This window comes from Pezoporus flaviventris, unplaced genomic scaffold, assembly GCF_033815535.1.
Source record: "Pezoporus flaviventris isolate CSIRO_AGI_PZ_B2104156 unplaced genomic scaffold, CSIRO_AGI_Pfla_v1 ptg000312l, whole genome shotgun sequence".
Taxonomy (NCBI): Eukaryota; Metazoa; Chordata; class Aves; order Psittaciformes; family Psittacidae; genus Pezoporus; species Pezoporus flaviventris.
In genome coordinates, this window is record NW_026892859.1 from 191,986 (window position 1) to 213,733 (window position 21,748).

At 48.7% G+C, this 21,748-nt stretch overlaps 1 long non-coding RNA gene across 1 annotated transcript in view; it reads right to left on the reverse strand.

Moving 5' to 3' along the window:
• The window catches only part of LOC133263402 (uncharacterized), a 162,983-nt gene that overhangs the window by 65,709 nt on the left and 75,526 nt on the right, over positions 1-21,748 (reverse strand). The window contains exon 2 of the long non-coding RNA XR_009741481.1: positions 16,363-16,433. This is a non-coding gene — a long non-coding RNA (uncharacterized LOC133263402). The remainder of the gene's footprint in view (positions 1-16,362; positions 16,434-21,748) is intronic.

Below are 21,748 nucleotides of genomic sequence, written 5' to 3' on the forward strand. Positions count from 1 at the left end.
ATCCCCGACTCCAAAAGCCGAGGGGTCGACCTCGAGTCTCCCCTGGAGCTTTCTGCCAGAGGCTCCAGGTAGGACCGTTCTCCCCAGCTGCAGTGTACAGCACATTTTTTACATCTGGCCTGGTCCGGACAGGTCCAAGGGCTACTGCGTGAACTATCTCGCGTTTAATTTGCTCAAAGGCTTGTTGCTGCTCAGGGCCCCATTTAAAATCATTCTTCTTCCGGGTCACATGATAGAGAGGGCTTACAATCGAACTGTAATTTGGGATGTGCATTCTCCAGAACCCCACTGCACCCAAGAAAGCTTGCGTTTCTTTCTTATTAGTTGGTGGAGACATTGCTGTTATCTTGTTGATCACATCTGTGAGGATCTTGCCATTTTATTCCCAAAAATTGAATCTCCTGTGCAGGTCCCTTGACCTTACTCCGTTTTATGGCAAAACCGGCTTTCAGCAGGATTTGGATTATTTTCCTCCCTTTCTCAAAGACTTCTTCCGCTGTATCGCCCCACACAATAATGTCATCAATGTATTTCTACTTGCACTTACAGTGATTTGGCATACTATGATTGGATACATGTCTTGAAGACCCTTTGCAACTAGCATATAATTGGTTAAGCACAGGTGTGGGAACTTGACCTCGAAAGCTTGCCAACAGTGCACAGTTCTCATTACCTCAGTGAATTCTAGCTTCTTCTTATCTTGCTTGTTCAGGCTTCCTTGGGCCTCTCATGGCCTTGCTGTATCTTTCAGGATTATTCAGAGTTTATGTACCAATTATCCATTGTCCCGTGAGAACACTGTCTCCGCAGGGAGCCAGCATGGGCCTGAATCTGTAATGACACAAACACATCCTCATTACCAAGTTAGCAGTGGTACTGGACCTTCCCAATTTCTTTCCCAAGCTTTTACCATAACCTTAATTTAACCTTCATATTCGAGTATTCCGGTTGACATGGTTTGCATGTGTTTCACAATGGGAGGAATCACACTGTCACCAGGCAAGCACAAAAAAATTCATGACATTTTGGACCTTCACCAATTTACTTACTGGCTGTTCTGAGTCCCCATTTTCTTTATTTTTGCAAATATGTCTTGATAGTCGGATGGGTGCACTCGACAACGGCTTGTCCTGTGGGTGAGTGGGGAATGCCAGTGACATGTTGGATTCCCCAAGTTTGCAAAAAAATTTCAGTCGATTGTGAAACATTGTCCATTTTTATTTGTCCTGGGACTCCTAAAGTAGCAAAGGCATGACGAAAATGAGTTTGCACATGTCTAGAAATTTTTCCTCCCAAAGCGGTCATACAAACTGCCAGAGAAAAAATGTCCATAGAAACATGAACATATTTTAGTTTGCCAAATTCAGGGATATGTGTGACATCTGTTTGCCATATTTGAAGTGATTGAATACTTCTGGAGTTAACTGACAATGTAGGACCCTTAGTGAGTTGTTGACAATCAGGACAGGCTTGTATGGTAGCTTTTGCCTCTGCCATTGACAAGTGAAACCACCGTTTTAGGACCTTTGCTGATTGGTGGAAAAATTCATGAGAAATTCAAGCTTGTTGCCATACGTTGGGCATAGGTGACACACTGACAGGTTGAGTTAAATGGTCCGCTCTAGCATTTCCTTCTGCATAGAATCCTGGCAAGTTTGTCTGACTGCGATGGTGACATATATAGTACACTTCTGTTCTTTGTTTTAACAACAACCATAACTGTTTCATATTGCTAAACAAGGTTTCAACTTCAACCTGTTTCAAATAAACCCTTTCTAATCGTTGCACAACTCCTACTACATATGCTGAGTCTGAAATCATATTGATTGGACATGTGTTCCATCGTTTAAACACCTCAGTCACTGCCTTCAGTTATACAATCTGGGGTGATCCCTCAGAAAAAAATATATGTGATTTCCACTGGCCCTGTTCCTGCCATGTAGTAGCTGCTTTGCCTGATTTTCCACTCCCATCTGTAAAGACTGTGATACCATTCACAACTTTGAGATTGCATTTGGGTTTTTCCTCTATACATTCCTGCTGAATAAAAGTCAATATTCGATGGCTAGGATGACGGACCTTGATTGCTCCATCAAATCCTGCTAGAGCTATCTGCAGTGCTACACTATTCTGCATACACCATTGCAAATACTGTTCTGTCATAGGAATAATTATGGTTTGGCGTTCTTTACCAGATAGGTCTATGATACGATCCCTTCGTTTCATATTTAACTTACTTAGCAAATCTTTCAGCTCTGGTCACGATGTTTTTTGATGGTTGATGTGACAAAAATTGGCACTCAAGAATTTTCAGTTTCTCCTTATCAGATTCAGCCCATTGCATGGTTAATCCTACTGGCTGGAAATCATTACTGACAATCAAAAATTCAGTAGGAACTCCATTCATCACACGATGTGCCTGTCTCTCAATGCGGCTTCTACCATTGCTATTGCTTGTTTTGCTGCTGGTGTTAATTGTCTGGGTGCATTGAAGTCTGTGTCACCCTTCAACAATTCAAACAATGGTTCTAAACTTTTGTTGTCAATTCCCAATAATGCTCGAATCCAATTGATATTCCCTAACAAGACTTGCACATCCTTAAGTGTATGGATATTGACCTTGATGGCTAATTTCCTGAGGTTCAGTGGTATGATCTAAGATTTTCCAACCCAAATATTTCCATGGTGTGGTATCCTGAACCTTTTCAGGGGCAATTTGCAATTTATGTTGTTGCAACACTGAACACAATTCTTGTTTAACAGCTTCTAGGTTATTTTCTCAGCCACCAGTGTATCATCCATATAACGATACACTAATAATTGGGGGTGTCTTTCCCAAAATGGATGCAATGCCACATCAACATAACCTAGACATATTGTTGGTGAATTTTTCATGCCTTGTGGCAATACCACCCATTGATCTCTGCATGGGTCCTTGTTTGTTTATTACAACGTGCTTCCAGCTCTTTGAGTACCAAAGACAAACGAGAGAATTTCTTCAGATGTATTGACACGAACTGGAGACACGTGGCTGACTTTAAACTTCATCACTGATTGTGAATTATCTACATAATTTTAAACTTTCCTTATTTGACAGACTTTAAAAGTAGGAAGGTATATTCTTATTTTGAGTCATAAAAATTCAAGCGTGATTTTCACTGTAGGTCAATTTTTTATTTCATTTTGACAATTCTGGCAGTAGCTGTTCAGAAACATTCCAAACCACAATAAGCAGTGCTGGAGGTCAGGACTGTAGTGCGTTTGCAGAGCTGTGTGTGAAGAGGAGCATCCTGACTGTGCTGTGCGTGGCCATGCACACCGAACAGGCCGGCTACCGTGAGCCGCAGGACTCGGCATGCTCTCTGCTGGCACTGGGCACTTGGGTAAGTTCATTTGGGAAACTGTTAGCAGGGCATCTGCACTGTAATGCTGATGTTTCGGGATCTTACTTCCTAGCTTTGATTACCCATACCAGGACCATCTAGTTCTCTGGGTTTTCTGCAGAAGCAGAGAAGAGAAGGCTGCGTGGAGACCTCATAGCAGCCTTCCAGTATCTGAAGGGGGCCTATAGGGATGCTGGAGAGGGAATCTTCATTAGGGACTGTAGTGACAGGACAAGGGGTAACGGGTTAAAACTGAAACGGGAAGTTTAGCCTTGGGTGATAGGGTTTAGTATAAGGTGTCCCTGCCCACGGCAAGGGGGGTTGGAAAGAGATGAGCTTAAGGTCCTTTCCAACCCTAACTATTCTATGATTCTAAAAAAAGCCCCCAAACACCCCAAAACTAACTTGTCCTGCTTCTCCTAGGGGATACAGGATCACAGCTAGAAAACAGGCCAAAAACAGGACAAAATTGCCCCAAAACCACCTTGTCCTGCTTCTCCTGTGGGATACAGAAACAGAGAACCAAACCAGACCCAAAACAGGACAAAAACAGCCCAAACCCACCCCAAAACCACCTTGTCCTGCTTTTCCTATGGGATACAGGGTCAGAGCCCCAAAACAGGCAAAAAACAGGACAAAACCAGGGAAAAAGACACAAACCAGGCCCAAACCACCCCAAAATCACCTTCTCCTGCTTCTCCTATACGATACAGAGTAAGAGCCCCAAAACAGACCCAAAACAGGACAAAAATAGGACAAAACCAACCAAAACCAGACCCAAACCACTCCCAAAACACCCGAAAACCACCTTGTCCTACTTCTCTTGTGGGATACAGGGTCAGAGCCCCAAAAAAGAGGCAAAACAGGCCAAAAACAACCCAAAACACCCCAAAACCCAGCCCAAAACCACCTTGTCCTGCTTCTCCTGTGGGATACAGAGCCCCAAAACAGACGCAAAACAGGCCAAAACCAAGCGAAAACCAGGACAAAAGATACAAACCAACCCCCAAAACCGGCCAAAATCACCCCTAAATCACCTTGTCATGCTTCTGCTATGGGATACAGGGTCAGAGCACCAAAACAGACCCAAAACAAAACAAAAACAAAGCAAAACACCCCCAAAACCACCCCAAGATCACACTGTTGTGCTTCTCCTGACCTGGGGCTGGGTCACAGCCCCAAAACAGAGCAAAAACAACCCAAAACACCCCAAAACACAGCCCAAAACCACCTTGTCCTGCTTCTCCTGTGGGATACAAGCTCAGAGCCCCCAAACAGCCACAAAAGAGGCCAAAACCAGTCAAAAACCACCAAAACAGCCCCCCAAAACCCCAAAACCACCTTGTCCTGCTTCTGCTATTGGATACAGGGTCAGAGCCCCCAAAAAGAGGAAAAACAGGCCCAAAACAACCCAAAACACCCCAAAATCCAGCCCCAAACTACCTTGTCCTGCTCCTGTGGGATACAGGGCCAGAGCCCCAAAACAGACCCAAAACAGGCCAAAAAAAAACAAAATACCCCAAAACCCAGCCCAAAACCACCTTGTCCTGCTTCACCTATGGGATACAGAGTCAGAGCCCCAAAACAGCCTCAAAACACCCCAAAAACCAGCCAAAAACCACCTTGTCCTGCTTCTCCTGTGGGATACAGGGTCAGAGCCCCAAAACAGGCCAAAAAAAAACCCAAAACACCCCAAAACCCAGCCCAAAACCACCTTGTCCTGCTTTTGCTCTGTGATACATGGTCAGAGCCCCAAAAGAGCTCGAAACTAGGACAAAAACAGTCATAAACCCCCAAAAGAGCCCCAAAACACCCCAAAACCACCTTGTCCTGTTTCTGCTTTGGGATACAGGGTCAGAGCCCCAAAACAGACCCAAAACAGCCTCAAACCACTCCAAAAACCACACCAAGTCCACCTTCTCCTGCTTCTCCTGTGGGACACAGGGCAGAACCATAAAACAGGACAAAACCAGCCCCAAAACACCCCCAAAACCAGCCCAAAATCACCCTGTCCTGCTTCTGCTATGAGATACAGGGACAGAGCCTCCAAACAGCTCCAAAACAGGCCAAAACCAACCCAAAACACCCCAGAAACCCAGACCAAAATCACCTTGTCCTGCTTGTCCTATGGGATACAGGGTCAGAGCCCCCCAAAAGCCCCAAAACAGGCTAAAACCAGTCAAAACCCACCAAAACAGCTCAAAAACAACCCAAAACCAACTTGTCCTCCTTCTCCTATGGGATACAGGGTCAGAGGTCCAAAACAGCCTCAAAACACAACCAAAAACCACCCCAAGTCCACCTTCTCCTACTTCTCCTATGGGACACAGGGTCAGAACCACAAAACAGCCCTAAAACAGGACAAAACACCCCAAAAAAAAGCCCAAAACCACTCTGTCCTGCTTCTCCTATGGGATACAGCATCAGAGCCCCCACACAGCTCCAAAACAGGCCAAAAACAGTAAAAAACCCCCCAAACACCCCAAAACCACCCTGTCCTGCTTCTCCTATGGGATACAGGGTCAGAGCCCCAAAACACACCAAAAACAGGCCAAAAGCAACCCCAAAACCACCTTGTCGTGCTTCTCCTGTGGGAATACAGTGTCAGAGCACCAAAACAGACCCAAAACAGGCCAAAACCAACCCAAAATTCCCCAAACACCAGCCCAAAACCACCTTGTCCTGCTTCTCCTATGGGATAAAGGGTCAGAGCCCCAAAACAGCTCCAAAACAGGCCAAAACCAGTCATAAACCACCAAAACAGCCCCAAAACCTGGCCCAAAACCACCTTGTCCTGCTTCTCCTACGGGATACAGAGTCAAAGCCCCAAAACAGACCCAAAACTGGGGAAAAACAACCCAAAACACCCCAACGCCCAGCCCAAAACAACCTTGTCCTGCCTTTGCTATGGGATACAGGGTCAGAGCCCCCAGACAGCCCCAAAACAGGACAAAAACAGTCAAAAACCCCCAAAACACTGCAAAACCCACCTTGTCCTGCTTCTCCTGTGGGATACAGGGTCAGAGCCCCGAAACAGACCCAAAACAGGCCAAAAGCAACCCGAAACACCCCAAAACCAACCCTAATGTTGGAAAAGGGCAAAGCCTTTATGATAAAGCAATTATATAGAATAGTAGAAATTATTATGTTTGAGAAATTTATAAATCAATAGTGGGGTTTTGTATATTAGAAAATGTTGTAACTTTGCAATTTTGTGTCACGGCTGTTCTGTAACCAGTGTTGCAATGATAGTCTTAGTAGCAAAAACCTATGTGTATGGGTGGATTTAGAAAGGCATGTACTGGAGACTATACCCAAGTAGAACCTATGCGTAAGGTAGCCAGAAGAGCATAGCAGAAGCTGATAAGAAAATGCTAGCGTCCACACAAGGGTTGGGATATATCCAAGTAAGGAAAAGGTAAAGAGGACAACCTGAGGAAGACCTCTTACTTCATCTGAGGAAGACTCCTTACTTCATCGGAACGACCACCAGGCGACACCAGAGGGGGCTGCGCAAGCGTAGAAGAGGCTGATGTCGTAACATTCCTGATGTGGCAATCCTTAATGCATATGCATTAGCTAATGTTGTAATCTGTGTTAAACGTGTATAAATTGCGAACGCGATGCGACGAGGTTGGAACCAGATTTGTTTGCGTACCCCTGGTTTCCCAGCGCTGCAATAAATCACCTCATATAACCATTCCGGTGGTTATGTGTTTGTTCCCACACTAACATTTTGGTGACCCAGATGGGACCTCACGGGCATTGCTGAGGTGGATCGCGCCTCGATCCTGCTCCAGCCGGCACCGAGAGATTCTCGGGGAGCCATCGACCGCGACCGACCTCCGCTGCTCACGACGGACCTCTGACACGGTAAGAAAGGTGCTTTTGATTTGGGTTATGGTACCGATTTCTAGTAAATGTACGGTATTGACCTTTGGTAAAGGTCTGGTAAAAGCCTGCCTGTTACACGCAGCGAAAAAGCTGCGTTTGGCTGGGCTAGTAGTAAAGCCTGCCTGTTAGACACAGCGAAAGCTGCGCTTGGTTGGGGCTAGAGAGCTCTCGGGGTAAAAGGCTAGGCGCCGTCCGTTAGACAGTAGCGAAAGCTCTGCAGGTTCGGCAAACGTGGTTTGGTATAAATTGTGTAACATATTGGGGGGTGTGTGCGTGTTGTGAGAGAAACTTGTTTGAGAGATCTCTGTATTTACAAAATGACGTAGATTCCTAAGTCGTCTACATTAGGTTGTATCTTAAACCATTGGAAGGAGGGTGGATTCGGGCAAAGCATGCGGAAAAGTAAACTGATTATTGTAATGTCTGGTGGATGCAATATGAACTAGAAGATCAGGAAAAATGGCCTGAGAATGGAACTTTACAGTATAATACTATCTTGCAGTTGATGTTGTATTGTAAAAGGGAAGGAAAATGCGATGAAGTACCATATGTGGATCTTTTCTTTACCTTAAGAAACAATGATAAGTGGCAGAAATCTTGCGGAATAATGGTTGTTAAGGCAAGCAATGCTGGAGAGTGTAAGGGTTGTGTTGGAGAACAGGAATGTGTGAAATGCCTTGCCTTAGGGAATAGTCGACATCAAAAGGATGAGGAAGATCTCGGTTTGTGAGTAGCTCTGCTAGTGACAAATGAAGAAAGGGGGGAGCAGGAGGAAAGTGATAGTGATCTTGAGAGTGAGGAAGGGTGTGAAAATAGGAGAGGTCAAGAGATAAATCCCCCTGTCACCCCAGTCTCACACAGAACTCGCCGGAGGGGAGGGCGAGAAGGAAAAGCACAGCCTCAAGAAGCTAGTGCGGTGCTTGCTCCTTTAAGGCAAGGAGTCGGAACTGGGGGACCAGTGTACGTTAAAGTACCTTTCTCTCCCGGGGATTTGGTTATATGGAAACAATCAGCAGGAACATATAGAGAAAATCCTGATAAAGTAGCTCGAGTAATGAAAATGATTATGAAAACTCAAAACCTGGACTGGGATGATATACAAGTGCTTTAAATACCCTTATGGACTCGACAGAAAAAGAGATGGTGCTGCAAAGTGCTCGGGAGAGGGTCCAGGAAGATATAAGACAGGGATTAGTTACAGGAAATATAGATGAAAACTTCCCGATGGAAGACCCGATGTGGGATTATAACACACAAGGAGGAATGAGAAATTTACGGAGATTTCAAGACTGGGTAGTTTTCGGAGTACAACATGCTATGCCCAAAATGATAATTTGGTCAAAATTGTATAATGTTAGACAAGAGAAGGCAGAATCACCATCTGCCTTTCTAGAGAGACTTAAAGAGACAGCAAAGAAATATACAGATTTATATGTGGAAATGGAACAGGCTAAAGCACAATTAGCCTTGATTTTCCTGGGGCAGTCTCAAGATGATATCAGAAAGAAACTGCAAAAAACTAGAAGGGGCAGATAACCTGGACAGACTGTTAGAGGTGGCTTGGAAGGTGTATAATAATTGGGAAAAAGAGAGCTCCCGGAGACAACAACAGAATTTACTGGCAGTGATACAGGGAACAGAACAAGGTTTCCCTAACCCTAGGGGAAGAGGACGAGGAAATATGCGAGGACGGGGACGAGGCAGAGGATTTTATAATCCAAGGATGGGAATGAGCACAGAAAGAACAGGATATAATCAATGTGCACTTTGCAAGCAGGAAGGACATTGGAAAAATGAATGTCCATCCGGGGGGGGCAGTTCATGTCTCCAAGAAATCCTTTTGCAGGATCCGACATAGCTAAAACAATGGTGTTGGGGGAATTTGATAATCAGAGCTGACTAGGCCGAGTAGAAAATAAGGAGCCCCTTGTAAAAATCCAATTAGGAGAGTAAGAAGTAAAATTTTTAATAGACACAGGGGCCACTTATTCAGTTTTAAATGATTTGCACGGAAGAATAGGAAAGAAAACAATGACAATTGTGGGAGCCACAGGGAAAGAACCCCTGCAACCCCTAGACTTACGATTTAGAGGAAAAGAATTGCCACATGAATTTTTATATGTGCCTGAATGTCCCATTCCTCTATTGGGACGGGACTTATTAAGTAAATTGGATGCTACAATTGCTTTTGAAAACGGCGAATTGATAATGCAAATCCCTGAATCCAAACCAGGACAGATTCTAGTTCTCAAAGACAAACCTATTCCACAAATTCCAAAAGAAGTGGAACAGGCTGTAATACCGACAGTTTGGGAAACCGAAATCCTGGGAAAATCAAAAGCAGCTCAGCCAATAGTAGTAGAATTAAAAGACGGAGCTAAACCAGTAAGGATTAAATAATTGCTTGAAGCAAGATATGGAATTATAAAAACAATTGAGAAATTTTTAAAATACCAAATTTTAGAGGAATGTGAATCAGAATATAACACGCCAATTTTCCTGGTAAAGAAACCAAACTGTGAGTATAGATAAGTACAAGACTTGAGGGCAATAAATGAAATAACGAAAGACATCCACCCGGTGGTGGCAAACCCTTATACACTGCTAACATCTGTGAAGGAAAAATATAAATGGTTTACAGGAGGTTGAGACACTGAGGACCATCAGGGAGTGTGAAAGGGAGATCGACTGGTGGAGTAACTCCCTGGCGGGCCAGTCAAAACGGTTCCAGGGAGATACCCCCCAAAAGGGGAAGGACCCCCTGCCTTCTCACACAGAGGGGGATGGCCTGAGGCAGCCCCTGCCCTGCAGCTGTTGCGCAGAGGTAGGGGACCAAAAAGACGACGAGGGTTGGAAGCGAGTTCCAGTTCAGTGTCATGGGAAACCCTCCCCCCTTCCTGCCCTGCTTCCCCAGGTGTCCCTCCGTAATAGGTTCGAGGCCCTGGATCTTGAAGGAGAGGTAGGTGAGAATGTGGGGCAAGGCCAGCCCACAAGGCCACATAGGAAAAGGGGGTCGACTTTGCACCTCAAGACTGCCTCTGTTAAGAAAGTAAGAAGGGTCATTGTAGTAGGGGATTCCCTGCTTGAGTCTGGGGCTCAAGTGATCTTCTCCTCACTCCTTCCATCTTCCACTGATGATGTGGGAAGGAATGGGAAGATTCAGTTCATAAACGATTGGCTTCGAGACTGGTGCTACAGGCAGGGCTTTGGATTCTTTGATAACGGCTGGTTTTATAGGGCACCAGTCTGGACAATGACAAGTGAGAAAGGTTTGTCTCACAGAGGGAAAAGGATGCTGGGGCACGAATTAGCAGGGCTCATTTGGAGAGCTTTAAACTAGATTCGAAGGGGGATGGGGTTGTAGCTGGGCTTGCCCCAGTGGAGCAGCACTCCAGAACTGATGAAGACTGGGAGGCCTCCTATAATCCTTGGGTGAAATCGGTGTGCTCAGCTCGCTCCCTGGAATGTCTGCACACCAATGCGCGCAGCATGGGAAATAAGCAGGAGGAGTTGGAAACCTGTGTTAAGTCAGGAGACTATGATCTGGTGGCAATTACAGAGACGTGGTGGGACAGCTCACATGACTGGAATATAGTCATGGAGGGCTATGTCCTTTTCAGGAAAGACAGGCCAGCCAGGAAGGGTGGTGGGGTTGCTCTTTATGTGTGGGAGGAACTACAATGCACCGAGTTCTGTCCAGGGACAGATGACGAGCGAGTTGAGAGCCTGTGGGTGAGAATTAAGGGGCAGGCTGGCAGGGGGGATACTGTTGTAGGTGTCTGTTACAGACCACCGGATCAGGGTGAGGAAGTTGACGAGGCCTTCTACAGGCAGCTGAGAGCGGCCTCACAGTCACAGGCTGTGGTCGTCGTGGGGGATTTTAACTTCCCTGATGTTTGCTGGAAGGACCACTCGGCAACCCAGCCGCAGTCCAGGAGGTTCCTCCAGTGTATGGATGATAACTTCCTCCTGCAAATGGTGGATGAGCCGACCAGGAGAGGAGCGCTGCTGGATCTCATCCTCACTAACAAGGAGGGTCTGGTCGAAGCAGTAAGGGTTGAGGGCTGCTGTCCTGGGTTCAGCAGTAGCAGTCATGTTTCTCCTTCGTGGTAGCTGATGCAGTGCTGTCTTTTGACTTCCAGCCTGGGAACAATGTTGGTGAAGCCGATGTTTTCGGTTGCTGCTAAGTGATGTTTACCCTGACCAAGGACTTTGTGAGGCTCATGCTCTGCCAGGGAGGAGGGGAAGCCGGGAGGAAGCAGACGGGGCACCTGACCCAGGCTAGCCAGGGAGGTATTCCATACCACAGCACCAAAACAGACCCAAAACAGGCAAAAAAAAGACCCAAACCACGTCAAAACCAGCCAAAAACCACCCTGTCCTGCTTCTGCTATGGGATACAGGGTCAGAGGCTCCAAACAGCCCCAAAATAGGACAAAACAAACCCAACACACCCCCAAAACAGGCCACAACACCTCAAAACCACCCTCTTCTGCTTCTCCTATGGGATACAGGGTAAGAGACCCAAAACAGACTGAAAAAAAAAACCAAAACAGGAGGAAACCACCCCAAAACCACCTTGTCCTGCTTCTCCTGTGGGATACACGGTCAGAGCCCTGAAACACACCTAAAACAGGCCAAGTATGACCCAAATCACACCAAAACCAGCTCCAAAACCCCAAACCAACCCAAAACCACCTTGTCCTGCTTCTCCTATGGAACACAGGGTCAGAGCCCCAAAAAAGACAAAAAACATGGCAAAAATAGGAGAAAACCATCCCAAAACGACCTTGTCCTGCTTCTCCTATGGCATACAGGGTCAGAGCCCCAAAACAGACCCCCAAAAAAAACAAAACAGGACAAAACCACCCCAAGGCCACCTTGTCCTGCTTCTCCTGTGGGATACAGGGTCAGAGCCATAAAACAGAACCAAAACAGGACAAAAACACTCCAGAAACCCCAAAACCATCTCCAAAACCCCCAAACCAACCCAAAACCTCCTTGTCCTACTTCTCCTATGGAACACAGGGTCAGAGCCCCAAAGAAGACAAAAAACATGACAAAAATAGGACAACACCATCCCAAAACCACCTTGTCCTGCTTCTCCTATGGCATACAGGGTCAGAGCCCCAAAACAGACCCCCAAAAAAAACAAAACAGGACAAAACCATCCCAAGGCCTGCTTCTCCTATAGGACACAGGGTCAGAGCCTCAAAACAGACCTAAAACAGGCCAAAAACACACCAAAACACCCCAAAAAGCAGGACAAAACCTCCTTGTCCTCCTTCTGCTATGAGATACAAGGTCAGGGCCCCAAAACAGACCTAAAACAGAACAGAAAAGCCCCCAAGCCACCCCAAAACCACCTTGTCCTGATTCTCCTATGGCATACTGAGTCAGAGTCCCAAAACTGACCCAAAAAACCCCCAAAGCAGGACAAAACCACCCCAAGGCCACCTTGTCCTGCTTCTCCTGAGGGATACATGGTCAGAGGCCTGAAACAGACCCAAAACAGGCCAAGTACAACCCAAATCACCCCAAAACCAGCTCCAAAACGCCCCAACCACCCCAAAACCACCTTTTCCTGCTTCTTCTATAGGACACAGGGTCAAAGCCTCAAAACAGACCCAAAACAGCCAAAACACCCCAAAAAGCAGGACAAAACCTCCTTGTCCTCCTTCTGCTATGAGATACAGTGTCAGGGCCCCAAAACAGACCTAAAACAGAACAAAAAAGCCCCCAAACCACCGCAAAACCACCTTGTCCTGTTTCTCCTGTGGGACACAAGTTCAGAACCCCAAAACAGGCTCAAAAAAGGATAAAAACAACCAAAATAGCCCCAAAACAGACCAAAACCAGGCAAAAAACAGACCAAAACACCAAAAGCAAACCCCAAACCATGCCAAACCACCCTGAAACCACCTGGTGCTCCTTCTCCTAAGGTACACAGGGTCAGAGCCCCAAAACAGACCCAAAATAGCCCCAAAACAGGCCAAAAAGAGGCAAAAACAAGGCCAAAACACCCAAAGCAAACCCCCAAACAACCCCGAACCACCTTGTCCTCCTTCTCCTATGGGATACAGGGTCAGAGCCTCAAAACAGACCCAAAACAGGCCAAAACCAACCCAAAACACCCATAAACCCAGCCCAAAACCACCTTGTCCTGCTTCTCCTATGGGATACAGGGACAGAGCTTCCAAACAGCCCCAAAACAGCATAAAAACGGTCATAAACCCCCAAAAGAGCCCCAAAACACCCCAAAAACACCTTGTCCTGCTTCTTCTATGAGATACAGGGTCAGAGCCCCAAAACAGGACAAAAACAGGCCAAAACCACCCCAAAACCACCTTGTCCTGCTTCTCCTATGGGACACAGGTCAGAGCCCCAAAACTGGACAAAACCACCCCAAAACCACCTTGTCCTGTTTCTCCTGTGGGACACAAGTTCAGAACCCCAAAACAGGCTCAAAAGAGGATAAAAACAACCAAAAACTATTCAAAACCACCCCCAAAACAACCCCAAACCACTCTAAACCCACAAAAAAACCACCTTGTCCTGCTTCTCCTGTGGGATACAGGCTCAGAGCCCCAAAACAGACACAAAACAGGCCAAAAAGAGGAAAAAAACACACCAAAACATACCAAAACACCCCTAAACCAGCCCAAGCCAACCCCAAAACCACCTTGTCCTGCTTCTCCTATGGGATACAGGGTCAGAGCCTCAAAACAGACCCAAAACAGGACAAAAACAGCAAAATCAGCCACAAAACACCCCCAAACCACCCCCAAAACAACTTGGGAGGCTTCTCCTCTGGGATACAGGGTCAGACCCCAAAACAGCCCCAAACCAAGCCAAAACCAACCCAAAACATCCAAAACTGCCCCAAAACAACCCAAAACCACCCCAAAAAACCCTTGTCCTGCTTCTCCTATGGGATACAGGCTCAGAGCCCCAAAACAGACACAAAACAGGCCAAAAAGAGGAAAAAAACACACCAAAACACCCCAAAACACCCCTAAACCAGCCCAAGCCAACCCCAAAACCACCTTGTCCTGCTTCTCCTATGGGATACAGGGTCAGAGCCTCAAAACAGACCCAAAACAGGACAAAAAACGCAAAATCAGCCACAAACCACCCCCAAACCAACTTGGGAGGCTTCTCCTCTGGGATACAGGGTCAGACCCCAAAACAGCCCCAAACCAAGCCAAAACCAACCCAAAACATCCAAAACAGCCCCAAAACAACCCACAACCACCCCAAAAAAACCTTGTCCTGCTTCTCCTATGGGATACAGGCTCAGAGCCCCAAAACAGGGCAAAACCAAGCCCAAAGCAGGCCAAAACACCCAAAACAACCCCCAAAACAGGCCAAAACCACCCCAAAATCACCTTGTCCTGTTTCTCCTGTGGGACACAAGTTCAGAACCCCAAAACAGGCTCAAAAGAGGATAAAAACAACCAAAAACTATTCAAAACCACCCCCAAAACAACCCCAAACCACTCTAAACCCACAAAAAAACCACCTTGTCCTGCTTCTCCTGTGGGATACAGGCTCAGAGCCCCAAAACAGACACAAAACAGGCCAAAAAAGAGGAAAAAAACACACCAAAACACCCCAAAACACCCCTAAACCAGCCCAAGCCAACCCCAAAACCACCTTGTCCTGCTTCTCCTATGGGATACAGGCTCAGAGCCTCAAAACAGACCCAAAACAGGACAAAAACAGCAAAATCAGCCACAAAACACCCCCAAACCAACTTGGGAGGCTTCTCCTCTGGGATACAGGGTCAGACCCCAAAACAGCCCCAAACCAGGCCAAAACCAACCCAAAACATCCAAAACAGCCCCAAAACAACCCAAAACCACCCCAAAAAACCCTTGTCCTGCTTCTCCTATGGGATACAGGGTCAGAGCCCCAAAACAGGGCAAAACCAAGACCAAAGCAGGCCAAAACACCCAAAACAACCCCCAAAACAGGCCAAAACCACCCCAAAATCATCTTGTCCGGCTTCTCCTATGGGACACAGGTCAGAGTCCCAAAACAGGAAAAAACCAACCCAAAACCACCTGGAACTGCTTCTCCTGTGGGATACAGGCTCAGAGCCCCAAAACAGACCCAAAACAGGACAAAACCAACCCAAAACACCCATAAACCCAGCCCAAAACCACCTTGTCCTGCTTCTCCTATGGGATACACGGTCAGAGCTTCCAAACAGCCCCAAAACAGCATAAAAACGGTCATAAACCCCCAAAAGAGCCCCAAAACACCCCAAAACCACCTTGTCCTGCTTCTTCTATGAGATACAGGGTCAGAGCCCCAAAACAGGACAAAAACAGGCCAAAACCACCCCAAAACCACCTTGTCCTGCTTCTCCTATGGGAAACAGGTCAGAGCCCCAAAACTGGACAAAACCACCCCAAAACCACCTTGTCCTGTTTCTCCTGTGGGACACAAGTTCAGAACCCCAAAACAGGCTCAAAAAAGGATAAAAACAACCAAAAACTATTCAACCCCCCCCAAAACCACCCCAAAATCACCTTGTCCTGTTTCTCCTGGGGGATACAGGGACAGAGCCCCAGAACAGCCCCAAAACAGCCCAAAACTACCTTGTCCATATTCTTCTATGGGATACACTGTCGGAGCCCCAGAACAGCTTCAAAAGAGGAGAAAAACACTCCAAAAACCCCTAAAACAACCCCAGAACAGGACAAAACCAACCCAAAACACACAAAACCACTCCGAAACCACCCCCCCAAACCACACCAAAACCACCTTGTCTTGCTTCTCCTGTAGGACACAGGGTCAGAGCCTCAAAACAGCCCCAAAACAGGACAAAACCAACCCCAAAGCATACAAAACCAAGACCAAACCACCCTAAAACAACCGCAAAATCACCTTGTCCTGCTTCTCCTATGGGACACCGGGTCAGAGCCCCAAAATAGGCATAAAACAGGTGAAAACCACCCTAAAACACCCAAAACCACTCCCAAACCAGTCCAAAGCACCTTGTCCTGCTTCTCCTATGGGTGGCACCCAGTGAGAACCCAAAACAGCCCCAAATCACCCCAACCCCCCCAAATGGAACCTTCTGGAGGTCGCTGTGGAGCTGCTTTAGCCTGGCCTCGAGCTGCGACACCTTCTGGGGTAGGTCCAAGGCTGGGGGGGGGGTGTGGGGAAGGCAAAGGGGAATGGGGGGGGGGCCACTGGGGTGTCCCCATATTGGAGGGGGGTCCCAGCCCCACATACAAGGGGGACATGGGGGGGGTCTCCATATAGGGGGGTCCCTGGACCTGATGGGGGGGGCGCCCCCCCGTGGCCTCTCCAGGGGTAGGGGGGGGTCGGGGCTCAGCACCGGCTCCGTGAGGGAGAACAGGGACACGGCCCTTTGCACTGGGGGGGTGGCACATCAGCACCCCAAAACCAGACCAAACCAGCCTAAAATACCCCCAAACCAGCCCTAAACAGCCAAAATACCCCAAATCCAGCCCAAAACAGCCAAAATACACCCAAACCAGCCTAAAATATCCCCAAAACCAGCCCAAAACACCCCCAAACCAGCCCAAAATATCCGCAAAACGGCCCAAAATATCCGCAAAACGTCCCAAAACACCCCAAAACACCCACAAAGCAGTCTCAAACACCCCAAACCACTCCAAAACCACCCTGAAACAGCTCAAAACACCCCAAAACCAGCCCAAATCCCCTCCACAACAGTTTAACACCCCCAAAGCACCCTGAAACAACCCCAAGCACCCTCAAAACACAAGAAAACACCCCAAAACACCCCTAAAAGAACCCAAAACACCCAAAGCACCCTGAAAACCAGGCCAAAACGGCCCCAGAACTCATAGAGGAACCACACAGGCGTCACAGAGCAGTCATAGAGGTGTCAGAGTGTCATAGAGGAGTCATAGGGGAGTCAGAGAGGGGTCATAGAGGAGTCAAATAGGGGTCAATGAATGGTCATAGATGGGCCAGAGAGGAGTCAGAGATGCCAGGGATGGGGCAGCCACAGCTTCTCTGGGCAAGAGTCTGCGACTCCCTCCCTAGCCTGGATGTGAGGAAGATTTTCCTACTGTGATATGAAACAAAAAAAAAAAATAATTGAAATGAAATTAAATCTTTTTCCACATGGAACCATTGTGAGTCCTTAAAAATTATTATCAATCTGAAAAAACCTCTGACATTTCAGGCAAATAACAGGCTCATCATTATTTGAATAACGGTCAGTGCACAGATTAAAAGGGAACAGCACAGCACCTCAGATTGCCTCACAGCTTAGCGCAGCACAGCACGGCATGGCACAGAACAGCAGAGCACAGCAGAACACAGCACAGCTCTGGAGATCCTCCTGCTCTGATATCCCAGTATCTGGAGGTGAACTCACCCCCAGCCCGCAGTGCGGATCATCGGGCCCACGTTCTGGGGAGATGCTGTCTCAGGCAGTCGGCTCTGTCCCCTCTGCCTTGACAAACTGCCACCACAATCCACAAGTGGCCCGTGCCCACTGCGCCCAGAGCCTGGGATGCAAAGCACAGAATTACAAGGGTGTCCCGGTCACACGGGGAACCCCAAATGTGGTTTTACACAGGGTTCTCACGCCCTTCAAACACTCACGTACCAACAATTGGACAAAGACCAGCGCCCTCACTGCCAATGACCAGTCCTGGTCAGACTCTGCCAGGCGCTCACGCTACTTCTGCTGCAGTCCTGCTCTTGTCTATTGATGCAGATGCCCCTGGAGCCAGTCCTGCAAGAGATACTGATGAATGGTGTGCGGGACAGTGGGAGGGTTTCAAAGACATGCTGGAGGGGCTGGGATTCTGACATTATTTCTGCTGTGCTGCAATACCTCTTCTCCTTCACCGACAGCTCTAAGATACCCTAAAGAAAAGTCCTAGTTCCAGGGCTGGGCTGAAGCTTCAAGGACAAATCCACTACCTCATCATATTACAGTGCACATAGAAATATATATAGACACATGTATAAATAAAAGAGCTATGGATACTCTAAAGACTGGTTGATGTAGGAGTTAGTTGGAAAAGAATTTTCATAACGTGCCTTGTGGGTCCCACTAAACAGGGTCCCAAATGCCAGTGACAGGGGGAGGAGAGGCAGCAAAGATGCCATCCCAGAGCGATCGCTCTCCTGAGAAGGGGGAGGAAAAAGCAACCCAAAAGTGAAACAGCCTGAAGCAAACCCTGATGTTCCCTCCCTCAGCTGGCAGACACACTGCCTTCCTGCAGTGTCATTTCTCTGATGAGAGACAGAGTTAAGGCAAAAAATCAACTTTTCTCAGCATCACAGAATCATTTCATTTGAAAAGACGCTTGAGAACATCGAGTCCAGCCATTAACCTGTCCCTAACAACCTGACAACATCAACATCTCTGTGGGATACCCTGTCTGGATGGTCACCAACAGCAACTTTAAGTCCAATTTTACAACTTACTGTAATTTCACTCATTTCCATTCTATTCTGTTTGTTGTTAAACATTCGGCTCTATGGTAGAGCATGGAAATCAGCTGGACAAGTTATGGGATTGCAGAAACCTCTTGGCATAAATCAGGGGACTTAAACACCTGGAACAAACTCTTAACCACTGAGTAAACCAACCCAACTTTTCCCTCAGTTTATAACTGGAATTCAGCACTACTCTGTTTGGAGGCACAGAGGCAAGAGGTGACCACACTGCTCTGCGAGAAGGAGGGATTGAGGGGGACCCTTGCTGCTGTTTCTCCCAGAACACAGGTGAGGAGGGAATGAAATATTATCTTTAATAACGCAAATACATTTCAGTTACCATGGAAAATACAGAACAAGATGCTAGAGCCCTACAGGTTTTACAAGGAAGAGCACCAATGAACTAAACATTCCCTCCTGTGCTCTTTCCTTTCCCACCCATAGATAGTTTCTTCAGTAACTTTCAAGTGCACGACACAGAAGAGATCTGTGTGTCTGCTGCACGTGAAGGGGAAAAGTTCCTTTGGGTGTTAGAGCTGTAAAGTCAGATTTATCTCCAAAGCAACTCAATCATGTACCAAGGAAAGAGTCAGGGCATTTTCAGCTCTGTCTTGAACACTGCCAGCCATGGGGCAGCCACAGCTTCTCTGGGCACCCTGTGCCACTGTCCCACCACCCTCACAGGGAACAACTTCTAAGATCTCATCTCAATCTCCCCTCTCTGTCACGTTAAAATCGTTCCCCCTTGGCCCATCCCCACAGGCCCTTGCTCTCCCCACAAGAAATGAGGGCAGATCCCAGGATCATCCCTCGGCAGCCGCAGCGCTCCGCTGCCGGCTCAGCCAGCCCAACTCACACACCGAGTCCAAAGCAGCCACTCTGGGGAAGTCTCTTGAGGTGTTCTGGCAACTCCTACAGCACCCCAAGATCGCCATCGCCACCCACCTCCTTCCACGCTCCTCTGTCCACAGGCGCCACCGGCTCCGAGACACCAAGACGGGAACCACCAGAGGAGCTGCTCTTGCCTCCTCCACCGGTAGCTTGTGTTCCGTGGGGCAGCTGTCGTCTCCAGTGCCTCTGCTGGAGGGTTCTGTGGGGTTCTGTGGCCTCACACACCTGAACACGGGGAGTTCCAGAATCAGCCACCCCTGTGGTCCCCATGTCCCCAAGGTCATTGTGATGCATGAGCTCTGACTGGGTCCATGGGGTGCTCTGGAGGTGCTGCAGGCATTCTCTGGGATTCTCTAGGGGTATCCCCAGGATGCCCTGGGAGTGCACAGAGACACAGGGCCGTGGAGCAAGCTGCTCTAGTGGAAGGTGTCCCTTTGGGGGTTGGAGCTGGCTGAGCTTTAAGGTCCCTTCCAGCCCACTCTGGGATTCCATGATTCTCTGCTGTGCCAACGTCGGTCCCTCTCCACTCCTCGGAGGTGGCCGTGACGCCCTGTTCCATGGCCCACGTTGAGCTGTGACCCCTCGCATGCTCCACCTCCGGACCAAAGGCACTGAGGAAGAGCAGCCCGTGAGGGACCTCCCCGAGCCGGCTGGGCAGAGGCTGCTCCCCCCGCAGCCACTCCCGGAGCACCCCTGGCTGCCCAGTGGCCATGGGCACGATGCTGCCGCCATCCCAAAGCCGTGACGGTCGCTGTGGATTTGCCCATTGTGACGGGGCCCCCACGGTGAGCGTGGGCTCTTTAAGGAGGGAGAGCCCTGCAGTAACCGGTGCAGAGGAGAGCCCTCCCCTCCCTCGGGGCTTCATGCAACCAAAAACGGGGGTGGGGTGGGCAGGGAAGGTGCGGGGGTGTCATTAAGTGCCTGTTGATGAACTGTCTGTGGGGAAGGGGGAGGATGGACCTCACCTCCCCCCCAGCACCCCAAAACGGGGGGCGTGGATGTGGGGGAGGGTGCCAATGGACACAACCTCCCATCCCCCACCCGGGGGTGTCGGGGGGTGGCACCTCCCCCCCTCTTTATACCCGGGATGGGAGAGGGGAGGATAAAGGGGGGATGGGGGGGGGTCTATCCGAAGCCTTATTGACACCGATGTAAAAGGGGGGGGGGGGGGAGAGGTCACCTTAAGAATGTATGAAAAGGAAACTTAACCAATAAATAAAGATTTCACAGGAAATCGAGGCCCCCTCTCCCCCCCCGTGTTTCGGCCTTTCCCCATCCCCGTTCCGCGATGCTCTCCGCACTTCCGGGTTGGATGCCGCCGTTGCCTAGCAACGGGGTCTCCACGTACCGCTTCCCATGCATTACACACACACACACACACACACACACACACACACACACACACACACACACACACACACACCCGGCCTCGTTCTGGCGAGCGTTGCCCAGGCAACAGCCAATCAGCTCTGAGCTCCCCAACTCGTGTCCCCGTTTATCCCCTCCCGGCTGCCCCCCATGGGGCTGAATATGGGGCCTTTCCTCGCCCTCCCCCCCCCCCCGTTTTTTCCCCCTCTTCCCCTCCCCCACCGCATACCCATCTTCCCCCCTGCCCCCCTTATGCCCCCCATTCCCCCTCCCCTTTCCCCTTTTCCCACCCCATTCCCCACATTCCTGCCATTTCTCCCCCTCCATCCCTCCCCATTTCTCATCCCACCATTGTTACCCCCCCTTATTTACATGCAATTAAGCGCAGGACCTGCTTTATCCACACGCACTTCATGTAGGGCTGACCTTATTTACACGTTACTTCCTTATTTACATGTTATTAATGTGGGGCCTACTTAATTTGTGTCCTTTTAGTCCAGCATGCTCAGCGCTTCCAGCAGCCCCTGCCCTTCTCCCGAGGGCCTGAAAGGGGCGTGGCCAAATGAGTGAGGACACGCCCCCCCAGACCCTCCCCGTCTTTCCTCACCTGGGCCTGCAGGGGGCGCAGCTGCGCCTGGAGCTTCCCATTGGATGCGCCCAGAGCCCGGAGCTGGATCCAGCGACGGGACTGGAAGGGATGGAGGGGGGGACACAAGGAAATGAGGGACCCCAAAGCCATGGGAGGGACC